The sequence below is a fragment of the Monodelphis domestica genome, chromosome X (genome assembly GCF_027887165.1).
Source record: "Monodelphis domestica isolate mMonDom1 chromosome X, mMonDom1.pri, whole genome shotgun sequence".
Classification (NCBI taxonomy): Eukaryota; Metazoa; Chordata; class Mammalia; order Didelphimorphia; family Didelphidae; genus Monodelphis; species Monodelphis domestica.
This window is the reverse complement of record NC_077235.1, coordinates 75,432,483-75,454,308: the sequence shown is the minus strand read 5'-3', so window position 1 is coordinate 75,454,308 and position 21,826 is coordinate 75,432,483. Positions and strand designations below refer to the sequence as shown.

At 38.5% G+C, this 21,826-nt stretch overlaps 1 long non-coding RNA gene across 2 annotated transcripts in view; it reads right to left on the bottom strand.

The window, feature by feature from the left end:
- LOC103101359 (uncharacterized) overlaps window positions 1–21,826 on the bottom strand; it is a 179,255-nt gene that overhangs the window by 60,385 nt on the left and 97,044 nt on the right. For both annotated transcript variants that reach the window (XR_008914431.1, XR_008914430.1), the window contains 9 exons: window positions 20,866–21,003; window positions 19,732–19,871; window positions 18,786–18,928; window positions 17,536–17,673; window positions 16,620–16,760; window positions 15,199–15,330; window positions 14,287–14,421; window positions 12,646–12,790; window positions 11,673–11,813 (listed from right to left, as the gene is read on the bottom strand). This is a non-coding gene — a long non-coding RNA (uncharacterized LOC103101359). The remainder of the gene's footprint in view (window positions 1–11,672; window positions 11,814–12,645; window positions 12,791–14,286; window positions 14,422–15,198; window positions 15,331–16,619; window positions 16,761–17,535; window positions 17,674–18,785; window positions 18,929–19,731; window positions 19,872–20,865; window positions 21,004–21,826) is intronic.

Below are 21,826 nucleotides of genomic sequence, written 5' to 3'. Positions count from 1 at the left end.
CAGCTCTGAAAATCTAGGTTCTAATATACTTCCTAGCTCTGTTCTTTCAGAACCATTCCAAAGCAGAACAGCATTCTGTATGCTCTCTTAATATAATAATCTCTTCTTCTAGATACCTACATGGCTCCCCCCTTCCCCTCTACATCTGCCCTCAACCCAGCTCTCACATTCTCTTATCTATGTCTGCCCTCAGATAACATAGTCTAACATTGTTTTTATTTCTCAGACCTATATAAGGTACTTGATTATAAACTTGTACCTTTGGTATGTGGTTTAGGGCCCAAGTTTTAATTTGGACAATCACCACTCTCTAGTATAAATTATATGGGTAAAAATGTAGCCTGTAAAGCTACATATATCCTTTTTTAAAACTAGGGTTTCTATTAACCTCTCTTTCTCCATGCTTAGGTGCCCTGAGAAGATAAAATAATCCATGCTTTCAAGCATGTCATTGAGAAATCTAAGGCCCCCCCTTAAGCTCAGAAATTCTTGTTTATATTTCACCTCTTCCCTCTCTAACTTTAGACTCTTTTACATCATATATTCAATATTATATATGCTCCCTAGTCATTACCAGTAGCAATCTTAAGTAAAAAAGGAACTTTTTATTGCTATTTTCATATTGCCCTCTCACCTCTAATAACTAATACTCCAAACATCAATCTTACCTAGAAAAGTTCTCCTTGAATGGGACCTCCCAGTCAAAACTTTTTTGTGCCAAAGACCCTTCTAGCTCGGGTGCTCTATGTTCTAAGGACAGCCCCTGCTATGATATTTTATACATTTATTGGTTTATTTTTCTCTTATTGCACTGCACTTGGGTCAGTCATAAAAGTGACAGCACAAAGAGTCCCTTTTGGAAATATCTTGTACTTAAAACCATATGGGAGCAAGTAACTATTCTCAGCCCATTCTGAATAACAGAAACATCCATAGCAGTGGAGCCAGATCAGAACTCTCTTGTCTTGGGGCATTGTTTGCATTTCTTGGGGCCATATAAGGGATTCAATTAGAAGTTTAAGCCTTTGGCTGGGTTTTTCAGGACCAAAGTGTTAATTTAATTATCACTCTCCTAATATAAATTACATGGAAATCAAGGTAGCATTTCAAGTTACAAATATCTCTATGACTAGGGTTTCAATTAAGCCATCTCTTTCCACTCTTTTATGCCCTGGGAACATAAACTATCCCATGTTCTCAAGGATGCCACTGAGAATTCTACCCCTTTCAGCTCTGAAAAACCAATCTAGGTTCTATCACATATTCTATCTCTGTTTATTTCAAAGAAGAAATTCAACATTCAAAGTGCCCTCCTGATACAATATCTTTTTTCCTGGGGAACAACCTAGCCTCGATAATCCCAAATTCCATCTCTCACATTTTTCTATCTACGTCTACTCAGGTCTCATAGTATATGTATGAAGGTCCCATAACTCAAACTATTTTTGTTCTCTGGTTCTGTCCAACTCCCAATTTCTCTCTTCAAAAATCCTTCCTTTCTCTGATATTCCAGGTTCTGGGGCTGATTCGGGTACTGAAGTCTGTATTTGATTTCTTCCAAGATCTCACTGGAATTTCCAATTAACCTGTCCCTCTCTATTCCTTGCTCTGCAAGGGCCAACCCCTGCCCATATCCTTTCAAGGGTGACACTGAGATTTCTCAGGTCCATGTTGTCTTGAAAATCTAAGTTCTATATCTCTTTTTTCCTTTGTAATTTCAGACCCAGGATATTATATTAGACAATCAGCTTTCAATAAGCTCCCTTTTTATTGTAGGGAAGAAATACTCCAGTCATCACCCATAGCAGTATTAAGAATATGAATGCAATGAAATTGATGACTTTCTTTTTGTGCGTCTTTTTTTTTTAAACAAATATGGTCCCTTTATGCCCTTCTACCTCTTACATTCTGTCCTCTAAGGTCTCTTCTAGCTGGAAAATTCTCTCATAAATGGCACCACCCAGTCATGACTTTCTCTGTGCTGAGGATCCTCAAAGCTCTTTACATATTACCTTCTAAAGGCAAAATTTCCTATGGTATTCTACCAATGCATTGCATTGATATTTTGTCCATGGGTCTTAGTTACAAAATGATAGCAGAAGTGGTTTTTCTTTGAAATGCCTTGTGCAATCTAGATGCTCCTTTTTAAAGCCACTCCTCAAAAGTTATTTTGAACAATAAATAGTTCCTACTCATTAACAATAGCACTTTAAAGTAATCAAGGATCTGCAAGGACTCAGATTGATGCCCATTTTTATTTTTTATTAACAGTGCAGTTTTGTCCTCTTAGCTCTAATATTCTGTACCCTGAGCTCTCTCTTACCTGGGAAATTCTCCCATGAATGGCATATCTCCCAGTCCAGATATTCCATATGTTAAAGACCCTCAAAACTCTGACACATTATCTTCTAAGAGCAGGTTAGCCCTCCCATGATTTTCCATTTATTGGTTTGGGTATTTTTCTCTTATTGCACTGCCCAAAGGTCTCAGTTATAAGTGACAGTTCAAAAGGTCTCTCTTTGAAATTCCTTATACTTAAAACCTTAGGGAACTGAGTTCACATTCTCAATCCATTCAATCCTCAATATCATTGTAACAGGAAGAACATTAGATTACAGTATAATGGGAATATCACATGAAGTCCAAACTGATCGGGACACTATAAGGAATCTCTTGTCTTGTCAGAGAATTGTTTTTACTTTTTAGAGACATAAAAGGATGATAAATTTATACATTGGCCTGTGGGGTCTGGTACCTCAATTTCAATTCAGATAGGTATATTACCTGAAAATAATGGTAGCATTTCCAGCCACATATATAATTTCTTATTAAGATTTCAATTATCTTGTCAACCTGAGAATATAACATAACTCATGTTCTAAAAGATGTCATTGATCATTTTCAGGCCCCATCTAGTTCTGAAAATCTAAATTCTACAGAATCTCCTAGATTGAAACCCAAAATTAAGTATTCTAATGTTATCTTCTATATGACATCTCTTATTCTACCTTGCTCCCATCTCTCTAGTATACCCCAATTCTCTCACATTCTCTTAGGGTCCATTGTCTATATACTAAGATCTCACTGGCTCAACCTATTTTAGTTCCCTGACACTGTCCATCTCCCCTCTTTCTGTCTTTGAAGATCCTTTTTCCTTCTCATATTCTAGGTCCCAGAGCTCAGTAAGATCCCACAGATTCTAAGTTTTTTCCAAGATCTTGCTGGAATTTCAGCTAACTCCCTATCTCTATTCATTTGCCAGCTGACAATAAAAAAACAAAAACAAAAATAAAACCTATGTTCTCAAGGATGACATTTAGAGTTCTATGGCTTATATTGCCTCTGAAAATCCAAGTTCTAGCATCCTGCTTTAATTTCATTGCCCACAGAGATCAGATATCCAGCATTCTATGTTGCTGATGTCATTGTCATTACCAACAATCATTAGCAGTCTTAAGTAATTAAGGAACTCTAATCAAATTTATAATCTCTTATTTGGAGCTAGTTTTTTGTGGGGCTAACCCCTCTACAAGGAATCACTTGTAGGAGATTGTTTTTATTTCTTAGAACCATATAAGGTACTGGATTATAAACTTAAGCCTGTGACTATGTTGTTTAAGACCTGAGTTTTAATTCAGACAATCACCATTATCCTGATGTAAATTATATGGAAATAAAAGTATCATTTCAAGTCACAAATATAATTTCTTACTAAGATTTCAATCTTAGTCTGTCTCTATGTCTTGTCAATCTAAGAACATAAAATAATCCATGTTCTCAAGAATGCCATTGAGTATTCTAAGACCCCTTCCAGCTTTTCGCATCTAGGTTCTATAGCACCTCAAAGCTCTGTTCTTTAAGAACAGTTCCAAATCAGAAATTCAACATTTTTCCACATCTGTTTTGACACTCATTGTTCTAGGTACTTTCCCAGCATTTGCACTTCTCTATGGCTACTCTCAGGTCCCTAGTCTACTTACCATAGTGCCATTGGCACAGACTGTTATTGTTCTATGGCTCTGTCCTCCCACTTTTTCCTAACTCTCTCATATTCCAGGTTCTGTGGTCATCTAGGTTCTAAATTTCTTCCAGGACCTTAATGGAATTTTAATTATTTTGTCTCTCTATTCCTTGGCCTTCTGCAAACAAAATATTCATCTTCTCACAGGTAGCACTGAGTTTCCACGCCCCATACTGGCTGTGAAAAATCTAACTTGCCTTTGTAATTTCAGATACCTTCTACATCAGACATTCATCATTCTATGTGCTTCTTTTAAAGGGCAATATACTTCAGAATTTATTGTGGGCGATATATACGCCCTAATCATTGCCAATAGCAGTACTGAGTAATGATATGCATAAAATTAAATTGATGAGCATCATTTTGTGTTTTTCGTTTTGTATTTTTGACTCTTCAGCTCTAATAATCTATACTCTAAGCTCTCTTTTACCTGGAAACTTTACCAATGAATATCACTCCCAGTCCAGACTTTCTATGCGCTAAGTAAGGATCATCAAAACTCTGACATACTATTTTCTCAGAGTAGACCTTCCTATGATATTCTATGGTTTATTTATCTCTTACTGTGCTGCCCACAGGTCTTAGTCATAAATTGACAGCACCAATAAGTCTCTCTCTGAAATGTCTTAGATTTAAAATGTTATGGTAGGCAGTAAATATTCTGGATCCATTCCCAATATCAGGAATATCATTAGAAGTTCAACCTGATCAGGGAATCACTTGTCTTCCCTTTACTTTTTAGAGATATATAAGGCCCTCGGTGATAAACTTCTTTGTTTGGCTGTGTGGTCTGATACCTGAATTTTAATTCAGACATTCACTACATTCTGGATAGATGTTAAATGGAAACAATGGTAGCATTTCAAGCCAAGAGGATCATATCCTATTAAAGTTTTAATTATTTTGTCTCTCTCCAAGCTTTACATTATGGTAGTCATTAAATACTTTTTGATCCATTCTGCAGAACAGGAATATTAAGAAAAGCCTGACCTGATCAGTACACTCCTGGGATTTTTTTTCTTAGAGCCATAAAGTACTTGATGAGAAATTCATGACATTTGGGACCTGAGTTTTAATTCGGACAGTTATTACTCCCTCTGATATAAATTATATGAAAATAAAGGTAGCATTTCAAAAGTTCTAAGGCTCTTTCCTGCTCTGAAAATCTAGGTTCACTCACACATCCTAGTTCTGTCCTTTTAGAAGAGTCCCAAACCAGAGATGCAGCATTCTATGGGCTCTCTGGTTATAATATTCCTTGTTTTAGAAGACCTCCCTGTTCTCACATTCTCTCCTCTATAGCCACTCTCTGGTTCTATAGTCTACATATACTGATATCTTAATGTTTCAAGAATATTTTTGTCCAGCTACTTCTTTCTATCTTCTAATGCTCCCACTACCTATCATATTCCATTTTATAGGGCTCATACAGATCCTGCAGTCTAGATTCTAAATTTCTTCCATAATCTTAATGGAGTTTCAATTAATCTGTCTCTCTTTATTCCTTGGCAAGCTGAGAACATTAAAAAACCCATCTTATCAAGGATAACACTGAGATTTCTAAAGCCCATACTGGCTCTGAAAATCCAAGTTCTATTGCCCACTCTGTAATTTCCAACCCTTCTTACAACAGACCATAACATTCTGTGTGCTCCCATTGAAACTTGGTGTTCTCCAAAGTTTACTGTAGCCAATGTATATTCCCAATTTGTTATCAATAGCAGTATTGAGTAATAAAGGTCTTCAGTGAATGGAATTGATTACCATTTTTTGCTTTTCTATTACTATACCTCTAGTTCTGTCCTAAGCTTTAACATTCGATACTTTAATTTCTCGTTGGTCTGGAATATTCTCCCTTGAATGGCATCTCTCAGTCAAAACTTTCTTTGTGCTAAGGATTCTCATAGTTCTGACATAGTTTCTATTGGAGAAGTTTCCTATGATATTCTATCCATTTATTAGTTTGTTTACTTTTCTCTAATTGCACTGCCCATAGGTCTTAGTTGTAAAGTGACATTACAAATGGTCTCTCTTTTAAATGCCTTATAATCAATACATTATGGTAATGAGTCAGTATACTCTATTGACTCCCAGTAACAGAAATAAATATCAATAATTATTGTACCTGAACAGGGAACTACAGACAATCACTTAACAAAAGATTGTTTTACCACTTTGAAGTATAGAGGGTAGTTGATAAACTTATACCTTTTGCTTTGAGATTTGGGAGCTGAGTTTTAATTCAGATAATCACCACTCTCCTGATATAAATTATGTGGAAATGTACTTTGTTACCAGGATTTAACTTTTCTCCATGCCTTGAGAACATAAAGTAACTTCCCCAAGGATGAAGTGGAGTCTATGCCCCATAATGTTTCTGAAAATTCTATCAACCGTGCCTATGAAGGTCCTCTCAACCTCCTTACCACTCTCATTTCAGACCATACAAGATAAGATAAGTCAACATTCTGTATGCTTCTTTTAAAGTGCACTCTTCTTCAAAGTTATTGTGGGAAACAAATACTCCCTAGTTATTACCAATAACAGTCTTAAGTAATCAAGGATCTGCAAAAAATCAAATTGATGACCATTTTGATCGGTTTTAAAAAAAAATATGTGTGTAGCTCTGCCCTCCTAACTTCAATATTCTGTACTCTTTGTTTTCTTCTACCTGGAAAATTCTCCCAACAATGGCACCCCCAAGTCCAGACATTCTATGTGCAAAGGGCCCTCACAGCTCTGACATATCATCTTCTAAGAGCAGACCTTCTTATGATATTCTATCCATTCATTGGTTTGGTTCTTTTTCACTTACTCACTGCTCAGAGATCTTGGTCATAAAGTGGCAGCACAAATGGTCTCTCTTTGAAATTCCTTATTTAAGACCTTATGGAACTGAGTTCACACTCTGGCTCCATTTCTAATAGCAAGAATATCATTAGAAGTTCCAACTGATTGGGGCACTACAAGAAATCACTCAACCTATATATATAGGGGAGTTGTTTTTATTTCTTAGACATAAGATCTTTGAAGACAAACTTCTATGTTTGGCTGTGGGGTCTGGTGCCCCAGTTTCAGTTCAGACAATCACTACATTCCTGATATATGGAATTGTGTGCAAATAATAGTAACATTTCATACACAAACATCATTTCTTAGTAGGTTTTCAATTAATTTATCTGTCTCCATGCCTTGTTGACCTGAACACACAAAATGGTCATGTTCTAAGTGTTCTAAGTCCTTTCTGAGTGTTCTAAGGTCCCTTTCAGCCCTGAAAAATCTAGATTCTATGGCACTTCCTAACTCTAAATCCAAAATGTAATACTATGTACTCTCCTGACATGATCTGTCTTGTTCTATATCCCTCTCTTTCATTCCCTCTCTCCCTTATTGCCTCTCATATTCTCTTATTTGTGTCTTCCCTCAGGTCCCAGTCTATGTACTAAGATCCCCTTGGCTTGAGTTATTTTAGTTCCCTGACACTATACATCTCCAACTTTCTGTCTTCAAAAATCCTTCCTCTCAAATTCATGGTTCTAGGGCTCATTCAGATACTACAGTCTAGATTCTAATTTTCTTCTAAGATCTCACTGGAATTTCTATTAACCTGTCTCTATCCATTGGTCAGCTGAGAATAAAAAAATAAATCAATAAAACAATAAACATATCCTCAGGGAAGATATTGAGAGTTCTAGTACCCACATTGCCTCTGACAATCCAGCTTCTATGGCCTCTTTTACCTCTCTAGTTTCACTCCCCTCAAGGTCAGTCATTCAGCATGCTATGTGCTCCCTTTTTCAAAAGCACTGCCCTCAAAAGTCATAGTAGGCAATAAAGATTCCATACTCATGGCCATTAGCAATCTCAAGTAAAATTGGAAACTCAAAGGAATCCAACTGATGTGCTCTAATTTATCTTTATTTTTATATCGTTTATCTCATTTGATTAATGCACTCAGAAGGATTGCTTTTCTTGCGGATTGTTTTTCTTTCTTAAAGCCATATAAAGGTACTGAGTTATAAATTTATACCTTCGGCTCAATTGTTCAGAATCTGAGTTTCAACTCAATCATTGCTCTATGGATATAAATGATATGGAAATAAAAGGAGCATTTCAAGCCACAAAAATCATTTCATACTAGAGTTTCAGTCATCCCATTTCTCCCTATGCCTCCATGTTGATTGAAGAACATAAAATTCCTCATGTTTTCAAGGATGTAATTGAGTTTTCTAAGACTCCTTTCAGCTCTGAAAAATCTAGGTTCTAAAGGACTTCCTTGCTCTGTTCTTTAAGAACAGTTCCAAAGAAATCCAATATTTTATGCATTATTCTGATATAATCTCCCAGCTCTCACATTCCATTCTCCATGGCTAATCTCAGGTCCCCAAGTCTACTTATGAAGGTTCCACTGGCTCAGATAATTTCCTTGTCAAAGGCTCTGTCCATTTCCCCAATAATGTCCATTATTTTCTAAAGTCCCTTCTACCTCTTATATTACAGGTGCCAGGACTCATCCAGATCTGGCAGTATGGATTTTAAATTTCTTCCAAGCTCTTACTGGAGTTCCAATTACCCTGCCTGTCTCTATTTTTGGCCCCCTGAGAACATAAAAAAACTGATCTTCTCAAGGATTCCATTCTATTCCAGGTCTGAAAATCTTGTTTCTATACTGACAGCAGAAATGTAGGCCCCATTGACTGGCTGTCAAGTGGCTTGAGCCTCTTCCACTTTCTTTCTTTTAAATTCCCTTCTATTTCTCATAATGCATGTTCTTGGGCCCCATTGAGATCTGGCAATCTGTATTATAAATTTATTTCAAGTTAAAAGTAATTTTATATGATACACCCTCTCTGGTTTGATATTCTGTCTTCAATGCCCACTCCCATTTGTGATATTCAAGGTTCAGACTGCCTTCCTTTTTCTGAAATCCTCTTCTCAGTCTCCTCCATTTTTCTCCCTTTTTTATTTGTTTGAAATCCTTACCTTTTGTTTTACTATCGATTCTAAAACAGAAGAGTGGCAATTGCTACGCAATTGGAGTTAAGTGATGTGTCCAAGGTCACACAAAAAGGATATATCTGGGGCCATATTTGGACCAAGGACTTCCTGACTCTAGGCCTGGCTTTCTATCTTCTGTGCTACCTAGCTTCCCCACTATTCTCTCTTGAAAGGCACTTTCCAGTTCTGACATTCTATGTACCAAGAACCCTAACAGTCCTGACATTCTATGTTCTATGACCCATCCTGCTAGAAAACTCAAGTTTTTTATATATTTATTCTTATTTTTCCATACTGCAAATATAATGTCTGAGTAATATGATGGCTGAAAAGCACCAGTGTTAAATAAATGTTAAATAAATTAAATAAATGACATTTTACAAGTCACTATATATATATATATATATTCTCTCTTCATTACCAATAGCAGTCTTAAGTAATTAAGGAACTGCATTTAATCAAATCAATGTCTCCCCCCCCCCTGCTTTTTTTAGTAGCATTGTCATTATTATTTGGTCCAGGTCCTCTCACTTTCCTTGTAGGGGATTTTTACTTCTTGGAGTCACATAAGGCTCCAAGATTTTAAACTTACCCCTTTGGTTTTGCAGTCTAGGATCTAAATTTTGATTTTGGCAATTACCACGATCCTGATACAAGTTATTTCAGAAATAAACATTGCATTTCAAATCACAAATATCCTTTGTTAGTAGCTTTTGAGTCAAGCTGTCTCTTTTCCATAGCTTGGTGTTCTGAGGCCATCAAAAAACTCATCTTCTCAAAAATTACATTGAGATTTCTAAAGACAAAGCTCAGTGCTATAGTTCTCTATTCTGTGGCCTCTCTAGTGCCCAGCATGTTTCCAAAACCAAAAAAATTTAAAGCACCTCTCAGATCAGACATTTTGAGTCCTTTTTGGTTACTTCCTAGTCCAACAGTTTGTTTGTCATGGTGCTGTGGGCCACAACAATCTGTGTTCTAAGGCCCCTTTCCACCTTAAAGATGTCAGACCACAGTGCCTCATTCAGCCTGAATTTTCTTTATACCACTTACCCTTCTCCATCTATTATCTATCCTAGCTTCATTTTCCACTCCCACATCTGCTTCACCAGCTCTAAGATTCTGTCTCCTAATGTCTTCACCTCCAACAGTTTCCCTTGAATGACACCTCCCAGATAAGATAATTTATGCCATAATGACCCTGACAGCTCTGACAATCCATGTTTTATATCACCATCCTCCTCTCAAATTTAGATCTTTTTTTCATTTTTGATTTATTTTTATCTTATTGCAGTCTGCATGTCTTGGAAATGGGATTATTTAAAAGCATAATTTTTGAGCTTTAAGTACATTGTACTTAACACAGCATGGAAAGCACTAAGTAGTTCCCATTCATTACCAAAAGTAGTCATTTCAATCACAGTCTTACCCCATCAAAATTGCATGTAATCACTTCTGTGCCTTTATTTTCAAGCCACATGAAAGTGTATTTTCATCATTCCTTTTTGGCTATTTGGTTCATGGTCTCAGTTTTAATTCAGGTATTACCTTTATCCTAATATAAATTATATTTAAGTAAATATTCCATTTCATAACATAAATCAACTTTGATATTGTTTTTTAAATCAACCTGTCTCTTCCTGCTACCTTTGGCCACCAAAGATGCCAAAAACCTTCTTCCCAGCTATCTGGTATGTTATAAGGTGCCTTATAGCTCAGAAGAACTATGTTCTAAGGTTCACAGCAGTTTTGTCCTATGCTTTTTAAGACTTCTATTCCTGACATTTTGTGTTCTGATGTATTTTATTACTGGTTTTAAAAATTAACCTGTGCTTCCCAATAACTAGGCCCACGAGGCACATTGAAAAAAGCAAACTGTCCATCCCAGCTCCAGTACTGTAGGTTTGAAGATGCCTTGGAGGTCTGAAGCCTTATTGTTCTAAAAAGGCTATCCCATCACTGGCTTTTTCTGATTCATAGTTCACTCATACTTTTGACATCTTATATGCTTCCAGCTCTGGTTTCCTTTCTTCTACATGCCCTATGGATATTCTGACATTTTCCCCTCTGTGCCTGTGCCTAGGCCTGACATTCTCTCTGCTAAGGCCTCCTGGACTCTGACCATCTGTGTTCACCAGCCCTGCCCATCTTTCACTTCCTTTGTTACAGGATTCTCTGAATGTCCACTTTTGATGTGCCAGGGCCTAGGGCCTCATCCAGCTCAGACATTCTGGAACCTGACACATCTCCCGGCTCACAAATGCTCTGTTCTAAAGGCTCTCCAGTTCCAAGATGCTGGCTTCTCTGTGGACTCCCTGGATATAATACCACTCAGAGACAGGATTGTTCTCTAGCTCTGAAATTCTCTACTCTAAGCTCTCTCTTTCTCACCTCGAACTTCTTCTCTTGAAACACACTTTCCAGACCAGGCATCTATGATCTAAGGCCCTACCCTCCTCTGACATCCTAGGGAATGTTAACGGTTCATTTCTTAATATTTATGACATCATATATGTATATATGCACATATATTATATATGTTTTAGCAACACAGTAATTAAAAAAGACAAATAAACCTATGTACTTAATACCTTACTGCTTACAACAAAGACTTGACATTCATTACCAATATTAGTAATATTAATCACAGTCTTACCTGATCAAGGCACTTCTTGCAATTACTTTTTTGCCCATTTTTTTCTTTATGGAACCAAATAAGGCACTTCATTTTCACCAATCCCCTTTGGCTATGTTGGGTCAGTCCCTGAGTTTTTTAATACAGAGCTGCACCACTGCACTGAAATAAATTATATGAAAATTAATTTTGCTTATGATACAACAAATAACATTTTTGGTTAATTAAACATCTACTTGTACTTCCCAATACATAGATCCACTGAGCATATAAAAACTTCTTTCCTGCTATAATATGGTTGTACAGATCCAAATATCTGCGTTATAAAAGCCATAGTACACATCTGACATTCTGTCTGTGTTTTAAGGATTCTCCTTTTTCAAAGTGTCCTAGAGGCTCCCCTCTCTCTGCAGCTCTCAGGCCTGACATTTGGAATGTCAAGCCAAGGTGGCCTGGGTTCTAAGAATTTGTGTCCGCAGGTTCTGACTATCTCCTGCTTTCTTAGTTGTAAGGGTCCGTCAGTCTCCCACTTCAGATATTTCAGGTTCTAAGGTCTCAGCCAGCTCCAGCATTCTGTATTCTAAGGCATTTCCCAGATCTGAATAGCTATGTGCTAAATGCTGCCCCAGATCTGATACTCTGGCTTCTATGGCCAATGCCTATTCTACCATTCAAAGTCTAGAGCTCTCAAATCCTTTACTCAAAGCTCTCTTCCATATGTAACATTTTGTGTTGAAAGGCACCTCCCAGCCTAGACCTACTGGATTCTAAGGGAACCTCCCAGCACTGCCATTCTTTGTTCTGAGGCCCCACACAATTCTGATATCAAACTTTCCCCCCATTTAGTTTGATTATGTTGCACTGCACATGAGACTGAAACACGATGACATGAAAGCACAAATGATGTATGTCCCTTTGAAATCTTATGTATTCAACACTGTATTTTTTCATGAAACAGTCCCCCTAGAAGTAATATCAGTACTGGCAATCTTACCAAATCAAGGCGCTGCATGGAAATAATTTTAATACCCGTTTTGTTTCCTCTTTATGGAGCCTGAGAAGGCACTGCATTTCCCCCTTTTCGTCTTTGGCTGAATTGATTTAGTACCTGAGTTTTAATTCAAAGGATCACCACAGAGCTGAAATGAATGAAACAGAAATTAATGTGGTATGTCATGGCATCACTCTCATACCTTAACCCATAGAGCACACTACAAAAACCTCATCCCTGCTATGGTATTGTTTGTTCTAGAGCCCATCACAGATCAGAAAATCAATGTGTTAGGGGCTATCCCACTACTGAAATTGGTATTTTGTCACTCTCGCTGACATTCCTTCTTCTAAGAGCTCATCTAGCTCTGAAATCCTTTGTTCTAAGTACCCTCCTATCTCAGACATCCTCCCATGTCTATTCCCAAGCATGACATTTCTGTGCGAAGATACCCTGCCATTTTGTGTTCACAGGCCCTCTCCATCTTGTATTTTCTGTGTTATAGGCTCCCCTGAATGTACACCTCTGATATTCCAGGTTCTAGGGTCCCATCCAGTTTAGACATTCTGCATTCTAACACATCTCCCAACTCACACATACTCTGTACTAAATATTCTCCTAATTCTGGTATCCTAGCTTCACTGTGGACTCCCTCTATTTAGTACCATTCAGAGACAAGATGCCCTCTAGCTCTTGGATTCTCTTTTCTAAGCTCTCTCCTCCTCTAACACTTTCCTTTGAAAAGTACCTCCAGCCTAGACAGCTGGAATCTACCCTGGCCAGGCATCTTAGGGATTTTTTTTTCTTTTCGCTTCTCAATATTTATTTTAGTACAGTGCATAGTCAGTAATAAATTATTTTAAAAGCACAATCAGTATCCCCTTTAAAACCTTTATTTATAAAACCTTCATTCATAACCTGGTCCCCTCCTACCTTTTCAGTCTGTTTTTAAACCCTCAATTTCAGTCTTGGCATCAATACTAGGAACCAGTTCCAAGACAGAAGACCAGTAAAGGCAAGGCAATTGGGATTAAGTGACTAGTCTAGGGTAACACAGCTAGGAAGTGTCTGATGCCACATTGGAACTTTAGGACCTTCTCTAGGCCTGGCTCTCTCTCCATTGAGACACCTAGCTGCAACTCTTTCCGGTCTTCTTAATCCTTATTCCCTAACACATACTCTTTGAACCAGTGACTCTGGAATCTTGGATGTTCCACAAATGAGACATTCCTCTAATATAGCTCTCTAACATAGCTCCGGGCAGTTCTCTGGCTATTCTCCCCCATACCAGGAATGATCTCTCTCCTCTGCTCAGACTACCAACTTCCCTGGCTTCCTTTAAGTCCCAACAAAAATCCCACCTCCTACAGGAAGCCATCCTTTAACTCCTCTTCATTCCAGTGCCTTCCCTCTGTTATTATTCCCTATTTATCCTATATAACGTTTGCTTTGTATAGATTTGTTTTCATATCACCTCTCCTATCAGATTGTAAGCTTTCTTATGCTAGGGACTATTTTTGACTCTTTTTTGTATCCTAAGGGCTTAACACAGTGCCTGACACAAATTAGGTTCTTAATGATTCATCATTCATTCATTCATTCATCATTCATTACCAATGACAATAATATCAATGACATTCTTACCAGAACAAGGCACTATGTGGCATTACTTGTTTTGCCTGATTTTTCCTTATTTTAGAGACATAAAAGGCAGCATTCCCTCTTTCCTCTTATTGGATTAGTAGTACCTGAGTTTTAATTCAAAGGTTCACCACAGAGCTGAAATGAATGATATAGAAATTAATGTTGCATATCATGGCATACTTCCCAATACCCTAACCCACCAAGTACATTGTTTTAAAAAGTTGTTTTCCCAATATGATATTCCTTGTTTTAAAGCCCCTCACGAGTCAGAAGATCTAGGTTCTGTTCATGACATTTTTTTACTGTAAGATCATTCCTACTTCTGATATGAAGTCTTCTAATGGCTCACTTAGCAAAACTATTCCTTGTTCTAAGTACCCTCTTAGCTCTATGCCACTTGCAGGCCTGACCTTCCTCTGTGCTAAGGTCCCCTAAGCTCTGACAATCTATATTCTCAAATTCAACCATTCCCACTTTCTGAATAGCAAGACCCCTCCAAATCCTTGCCCCTGACATTCAAGGCTCTAAGGCCCTATCTAGCCCCAGCTTGCTGAATTCTAAGATACCTCCCAGATCTGAACAGTTACGTTTTAAATACTTTCCTAGATCTGATATTCTGACTTCTACGGTCACCAGAGACTTCTAAACTCTGTTTCCCATTTAACATTTTGTGTTGAAAGGTACCCAGCCTAGATGTCCTCCCAGAACTGTCATTCTTTGTTTTCTAATATCCAAGATGGTTTTTCATTTGTTGTGTTAATTTTTTAGTTCTCATTTATTGTACACATGAGACTTAGCAAGACAATCATTGAAAAAAACTAATCATGCCCCTTGGGAATCCTATGTACTAAACATCTATTTTCTCCCCCTTCAACAGCCCCCATAGTAGCAATATCAGTAAGAGAGCCTTACCAAATCAAGGCACTGCATGGAAATAATACCCGTTTTGTTTCCTAGTTATGGAGCCAGAGAAGGCACTGCACCCTTTTCCTCTTTGGCTGTATTGGTTTAGTACCTGAGTTGTAATTCAAAGGATCACCAGAGCTGAAATGAATGACACAGAAATGCATGTTGTACATCACAGCGGAATTTCATTTTCTTGCTGTTCTTAACATTACTGCACTTCCCAAGACCTTCACCCCCTGGGCACATTACCACAATTTCCCCGCTGCGTTATTACATGGGTTCTGCAACCCCTCACAGGTTGTATGTTTGATGTTCTCAGGGCTCTCCTGTCTCTGACTTCTAACATTCTATGTTCTAAGGGCTCTCTTAGCTCGAATTTCCCTTGTTCCAAATGTCCTAGAATTCCTGGCATTCTCTCTTGGCAGCTCTCAGGATGGATAATCAGAGTGCTGAGGTTGCCTGGGCTCTGACCATTTGTGTTCTCATCTCCTACTTTCCTTGTTATTGGGACCAATTCAGTCTCTGAATTCCAGGTTCTAGGGCTTCAGCCAGCATAGGCATTCTGTTATTGTTGGTTTTTAAACTTTCATTTCTTTGAACACTCATACTTTAAAAAATTCTGTTATTTATTGAAATTCCTACTTTCTGGCCTAGCTAGCAACTCAAAGACAGAAGGGCAAGGTCGAGGCAAATGGGGTTCAGTGACTTGCCTAACTTACAGTTAGGAAGTGTCTGAGGCCAGACTTGAATCAGAGCCCCCCAACTCCAGGCCTGGCTCTCTATTTATCCACTGAGCCACCTAGTTGCCTCTAACATTCATATTTGAAAATTTTGAGTTCCAAATTTTCGCCCAACCCTCCCCTAGTAATATGATACATGTAAAGTCATATTGAAATATTTCCATATTAGCCATGTTGCCAAAAAAGGTAAGAAAAATAGAATGAAAAGTCTGTTTCCATCTCCACTCAGAGTTCCTTAGTTCTCTCTTGGTGGGCATTTTTTGTCATAGCTCCTTTGGAATTGTCTTGAATCAGTCTTGATCAGAGTCAGCTCAGGCTTTCTGTCCCACCCAGACTTTCCCAGATCTGATGGCCACAGCTTATTCTACCATTCTGAGCCCAGAGACATCCAAACTCTCAAGTTCTTCTCTCAGCCACATGTAACATTTTCTGTTGAAAGATACCTCCCAGCCTAGATCTGCTAAGTTCTGGGGGCCCTCCCAGCTCTGCCATTCTTTGCTCTGAGGCCCCACTCATTTCTGATACCACAGGCTTCTCTTTTTATTCTATTTCATTGCACATGGGACTCACTAGAAAGACAATGCTGTGAAAACACTAATGATCCCCCTTTGAAATTCTACATATCGAATTGCTTATTTTTTCCACTCAACAGCCCCCATAGTAGCAATATCAGTAAGAGAGCCTTACCAAATCAAGGCACTGCATGGAAATAATACCCGTTTCGTTTCCTTTTTATGGAGCCTGAGAAGGCACTGCATTTTTTTTCTTTTGCTGTTGGCTGTATTGGTTTAATACCTGAGTGAGTTGTAATTCAAAGGATCACCAGAGCTGAAATGAATGACATGGAAGTTAATCATGTATATCATGGCAAAATTTCACTTTCTTCTTGTTCTTAAATCGCCTTTCTCCCACTACCTCAATCCAATGGGCTCATTCAAAAGGAACTCCTTTCCCAGTATGAAATTGTTTGCTCTAAAGTCCTTCACAGGTCAGAAGGTTTACACTTTAAGGGTCACCAAACTCTGACAGTCTGTGATTTTAAGGTCACCTCTACACAACTGAAATTCTCTTAAGTGCTCTCTGAGTTCTTACTTTCCCTCTGTGCAACATTTAAGCCTCACATTCTCTACCTCTCTAGGTCCCCTAGCCTCTGACAATTTGTATTCTCAGACTCTCGCCATCTCCCTCCCATTTTCTGTGTCATGGGGGTCTCCTGAATGTTCTTGGGTTCTAACACATCTCCCAGATCACAAATGCTCTGTTCTGAATGCTCTCCCATTGCCAATACTCTGGCTTTTCTATGTGCTCCCTAGACATAGTACCATTCAAATGCCATTGGATTGCCCTCCAGCTCTCAAATTCTCTATCCTAAACTCCCTCCCACCCCCAACATTCCCCTTTGAAGAGCATCTCCCAATCTATCTTCCTCTGATATCCTAGGGGTGTTTTCTTTTCCTTTCTTCTTATTTCTTTTATTATACTGTGTATTTCTTAGTAACATGGTATTTTCAAGTACTTAGAGTAGCTTTTCTAATTTATGTACATAACAGCAACAGACACCTCGCTCCTTATCCAATAACGGTCATTTTGGTCACAGACTTACCAGACAAGGCACAGGTTGGGATAACTTGTTTTGCCTGATTAGTCCGTATTTTAGAGCCTTAGAAGGCAGCATTCCCCCCTTTCACTCTTTGGCTGAATTCATTTAGTACCTGAGTTTTAATCCATATTCACCACAGAGCTGAAATAAATGATATGGAAATTAATGTTACATTTCATGGCAGAATTTCCCTTTCTTATTATTTTTAAATTTCCTGGTGCTTCCCAATACCTTTGACTGCTGAGGACATCAAACAACAATATCACTTTACCCACTAATGGTATTGTGAATTCTTTAGATACATATAGTAGGTGCTTAATAAATGATGGTTGATTATGATGCTCTATGTTCTAAGGGCCATCCCATCTAGGACACTGTATAATTTCAAGGCCACTCTTACTTGTCACATACTGAGAAGTGCATAAGCAGCTCCCAGGCCTTGGTCTCTCCTATGTCTGGTTTAGAGTGTCTGATGGAGGTTCTAACATTATGCTCTCTATACAGTTCACAGGCCTGACATTTTTCTGTGCCAATATCCCCTGGGCTCTGGCAATTTGTATTGTATTGTGTGAGACTCCAACCATCTCCCACTGTATGAATATGCTCCCCCAGTCCTCACTTCTGATATTTCAGGCTCAGGGCCCCACCTCATTGATTCTAAGACACCTCCTAGTTCAGAATAGCTCTTCTGTCTTCTGTGTATACTCCCAGGCCTAACACTGGAAGGACAACCATCTACCACTTTCTGTGTTATAAGGTTCTCTGAACACCCACCTCTAACACCCAAGGCTCTAGGGCCCCAAGAAGCTCCAGCACTCTGGATTCCAAGATACCTCCCAAAACTGAACAGCTATGTTCTAAATACTCTCCCAGAGCTGACAGCTTGGCTTCTGTGGCCACTGCCTATTCTACTAACCAGAGGCCACCCAGCTTTCAAATTCTCTATTCTTTTGTAAGCTTTCCCCCCACATTTAACATTTTATGTTGAAAGACTCCACTCAGTCTAGGCATACTAGGTCTTAAGGACTCTCTCAGCATGGTTATTCTTTGTGCTGAGGTCTCACCCATTTCTAATAGCCAAGGTTCTTTTTCATTTATGAATTTTCATTATATTACATAGCATATGGGACTTAGCAAATTAATGACATAAAACAATCAGTGGTGTCCCTTTTAAATGCCATGTACTAAGCACCCTATTTTTCTTGCATGAAACAGTCCCCATAGTAGCAATATAGCAGTAATAATAGTCTTACCAAAGCAAGGCACTGCTTGGAATTATTTTACCCGGTTTTTTTCCGCTTTATGGAGCCTGAGAAGGCACTGAATTCCCTCCATTCCCTCTTTGGATATATTGGATTTGTACCTGAGTGAGTTGTAATTCAAAGGATCACCAGAGCTGAAATGAATGACATGGAAATGAATGTCATATATCACGGCAGAATTTCATTCTCTGTTGTTAAATTCACTGGTGCTTCCCAAAAACTTAACAAACTGGAACCCAAGAAAAACACTTGCCCACTAAGATTTCTTTATTTTAAAGCCCTTTCACAAGTCGGAAGATTTGTGTCCTAAAGACTGTCCCATCTCCGACATTGTGGGATTTTAAGACCATTCCTACTTGTTGTGAGGGCATTACTATCTCTGTTATCTCTTGTTCAAAGTGTCTTCCTACCTCTGACATCTCTTCTCCAAGACTACTCAGAAGCCTGACAGCCTGCTTGCTAAGGTTCCACTGTTTCTAACATTTTGTCCTCCCAGACTCTCATCATCCCCCATTTTCTGAGTTATAGGCTCCCTTGAAAGCCCACCTCTGATATTCCAGGTTCTAGAGTCCCATCCAGCTCATACATTCTAGACTAACCCATCTCCCAGCTCACAAATGCTCTATTCTGAGCTCTTTCCCATCCCCAACATTCCCCTTTGAAAAGCATCCCCCAGTCTGGCTAACAATTATCTAAGGTCCTACCAACTTCTAACATCCTAGTAATTTTAAAATTCCATTTTTTGTTTCTTTTTTGATACAGCATATATGTCTCAGAAATATAGTCATCTCAAAGACCATCTGCATATGGCGTCCCTTTTAAAACCAATGAACTTAACACTTTATTTTTTTCAACAAAACATTTTATTAACTAATTTACTATCATTTGTTGTGATGACCATTTATTATCTAATGAGTCATTTCAGTTGAGGACTTACCAGACAAGGCACAGCTTGGGATTACTTGTTTTGCCTGATTGGTCCATATTTTAGAGCCTTAGAAGGCAGCATTCCCCCTTTTCCTGGTTAGTTATTATTGGATTAGTACCTGAGTTTTAATACAAAGGTTCACCACAGAGCTGAAATGAATGATATGAAAATCAATGATGCACATCCTGCCATAACTTTGCTTTCTTAGTGTTTTTCAATTGATTGGTGTGACCCACAGAACACATTAAAAACCACCCCAACAACACATTCCTGATTGTATTATTTCTTCTTAAGTCAGAAGTTCCATATTCTAATGGCTTTCCTGTCACTGACCTTCTGTTATTTTAAGGCTACTCTTCCTTGCTTCTGATATTCTGTATTTTTAGCTCTGATTTCCCTTCTTCCACATGCCCTGCTGGTTCTCATATTCCCTCTGTGCAGCTCTTAAACTCGACATTCTCTGTGCTAAGGTTCCTGAGGCTGACAATTTGTATTCTCAGACTCTCGCCATCTCCCTCCCATTTTCTGTGTCATGGGGTCTCCTGAATGTTCTAAGGCCCCATTCTGGATTCTAACACATCTCCCAGATCACAAATGCTCTGTTCTGAATGCTCTCCTATTGCCAATACTCTGGCTTCTCTGTGTGCTCCCTATAGTACCATCCAAAGGCAGGATTGCCCTCCAGCTCTCAAATTCTCTATCCTAAGCTCCCTCCCACCCCCACCATCCCCCTCTGAAAAGCATCTCCCAATCTATCATTAAGAATCTTATCTTCCTCTGATATATATTTCTTTTCCTTTTTTTCTTTTTAAAAATGTTGTCTTCGAATCACTACTATCTATTGGTTCCAAAGCAGGAGAGCAGTAAGGGCTAGGCAATGGGGGTGAAGTGACTTGCCCAGGGTCACACAGCTGGGAAGTATCTGCTTCCCAATTTGAACCCAGGCCTGGAGTTTTATCCACTAAGCCAACTAGTTGCCCCCTTTTTACTTTCTTAATGTTTATTTTAATTTACTGCATGTTTCTTAGCAACATAGTTCTTACATAGTACTTGGTGGTGTTTTTAAAACCTGTGTATTTAATTTAACATTAACAAAGAGGCCAATTCATCATCCAATAATGGTCATTTTGATCACAGACTTACCAGACAAGGCACAGGTTGGGATAACTTGTTTTGCCTGATTAGTCCGTATTTTAGAGCCTTAGAAGGCAGCATTCCCCCCTTTCACTCTTTGGCTGAATTCATTTAGTACCTGAGTTTTAATCCAGATTCACCACAGAGCTGAAATAAATGATATGGAAATTGATGTTGTATAACATGGCAGGAGTACCTTGTCTCACTGCTTTTAGATTTACTGATGCTTCCAATACCATAACCAACTGAGCACATTTCTAAAAACAACCAAAATACCCCCCCCCCCCGGCCCCTTTCCTGGCTACGACATCAGCAGTCAGAAAATCTATGTTCTAAGGGCTGGACCATCTCTGACATTCTAGGACTTTAAGGCCATTCCTGCTTCTGACCTGCTCTGGTCTATGTGCTTTTCTAGCTCTGGCATTCCCCTCTCTCTGTACAGGTACATTCAGGTTTGACATTCTGAAAGCTAAAGTCTCCAGGGCTCTGAAAAGTTATTTTTTTACTTACTTAATTTTTAAATTAAAATATTCTTTTTTATGCATTTACTTTTAAATTGTTTATTTTTCAGTTTGTGTACAGAAACAGTTTTTGACAATTGCTTTAGATTTTAGAATTCTAAGTTTTCTCCTTCCCTCCCTTCCCCAAGGCCATTAGTAATCTGACATGAAGGTATGTGCTAAGATTCAGAGCCCACCCCACCCCTGATATTCCAGATTCTAGAATTCCATTCAGCTTTAGGCATTCTGGATTCTAGGATGGCTCCCAGCTCACACATGCTATGTTCTAAATTCTCTCTCAGTTCTGGTATTCTAGTTTCTTTGTTCCCTTCCTAGTCCCATCAAATGTCAAATTCTCTGTTTTAAGCTCCCTCTTGCCTCTTAACATTCTGTAGTCTGGACTACAAAATGTACTTTCCAGCTCAAATGTTAGGGTCTTATCTCCCCTCTGACAGGCTAGGAATATTTTT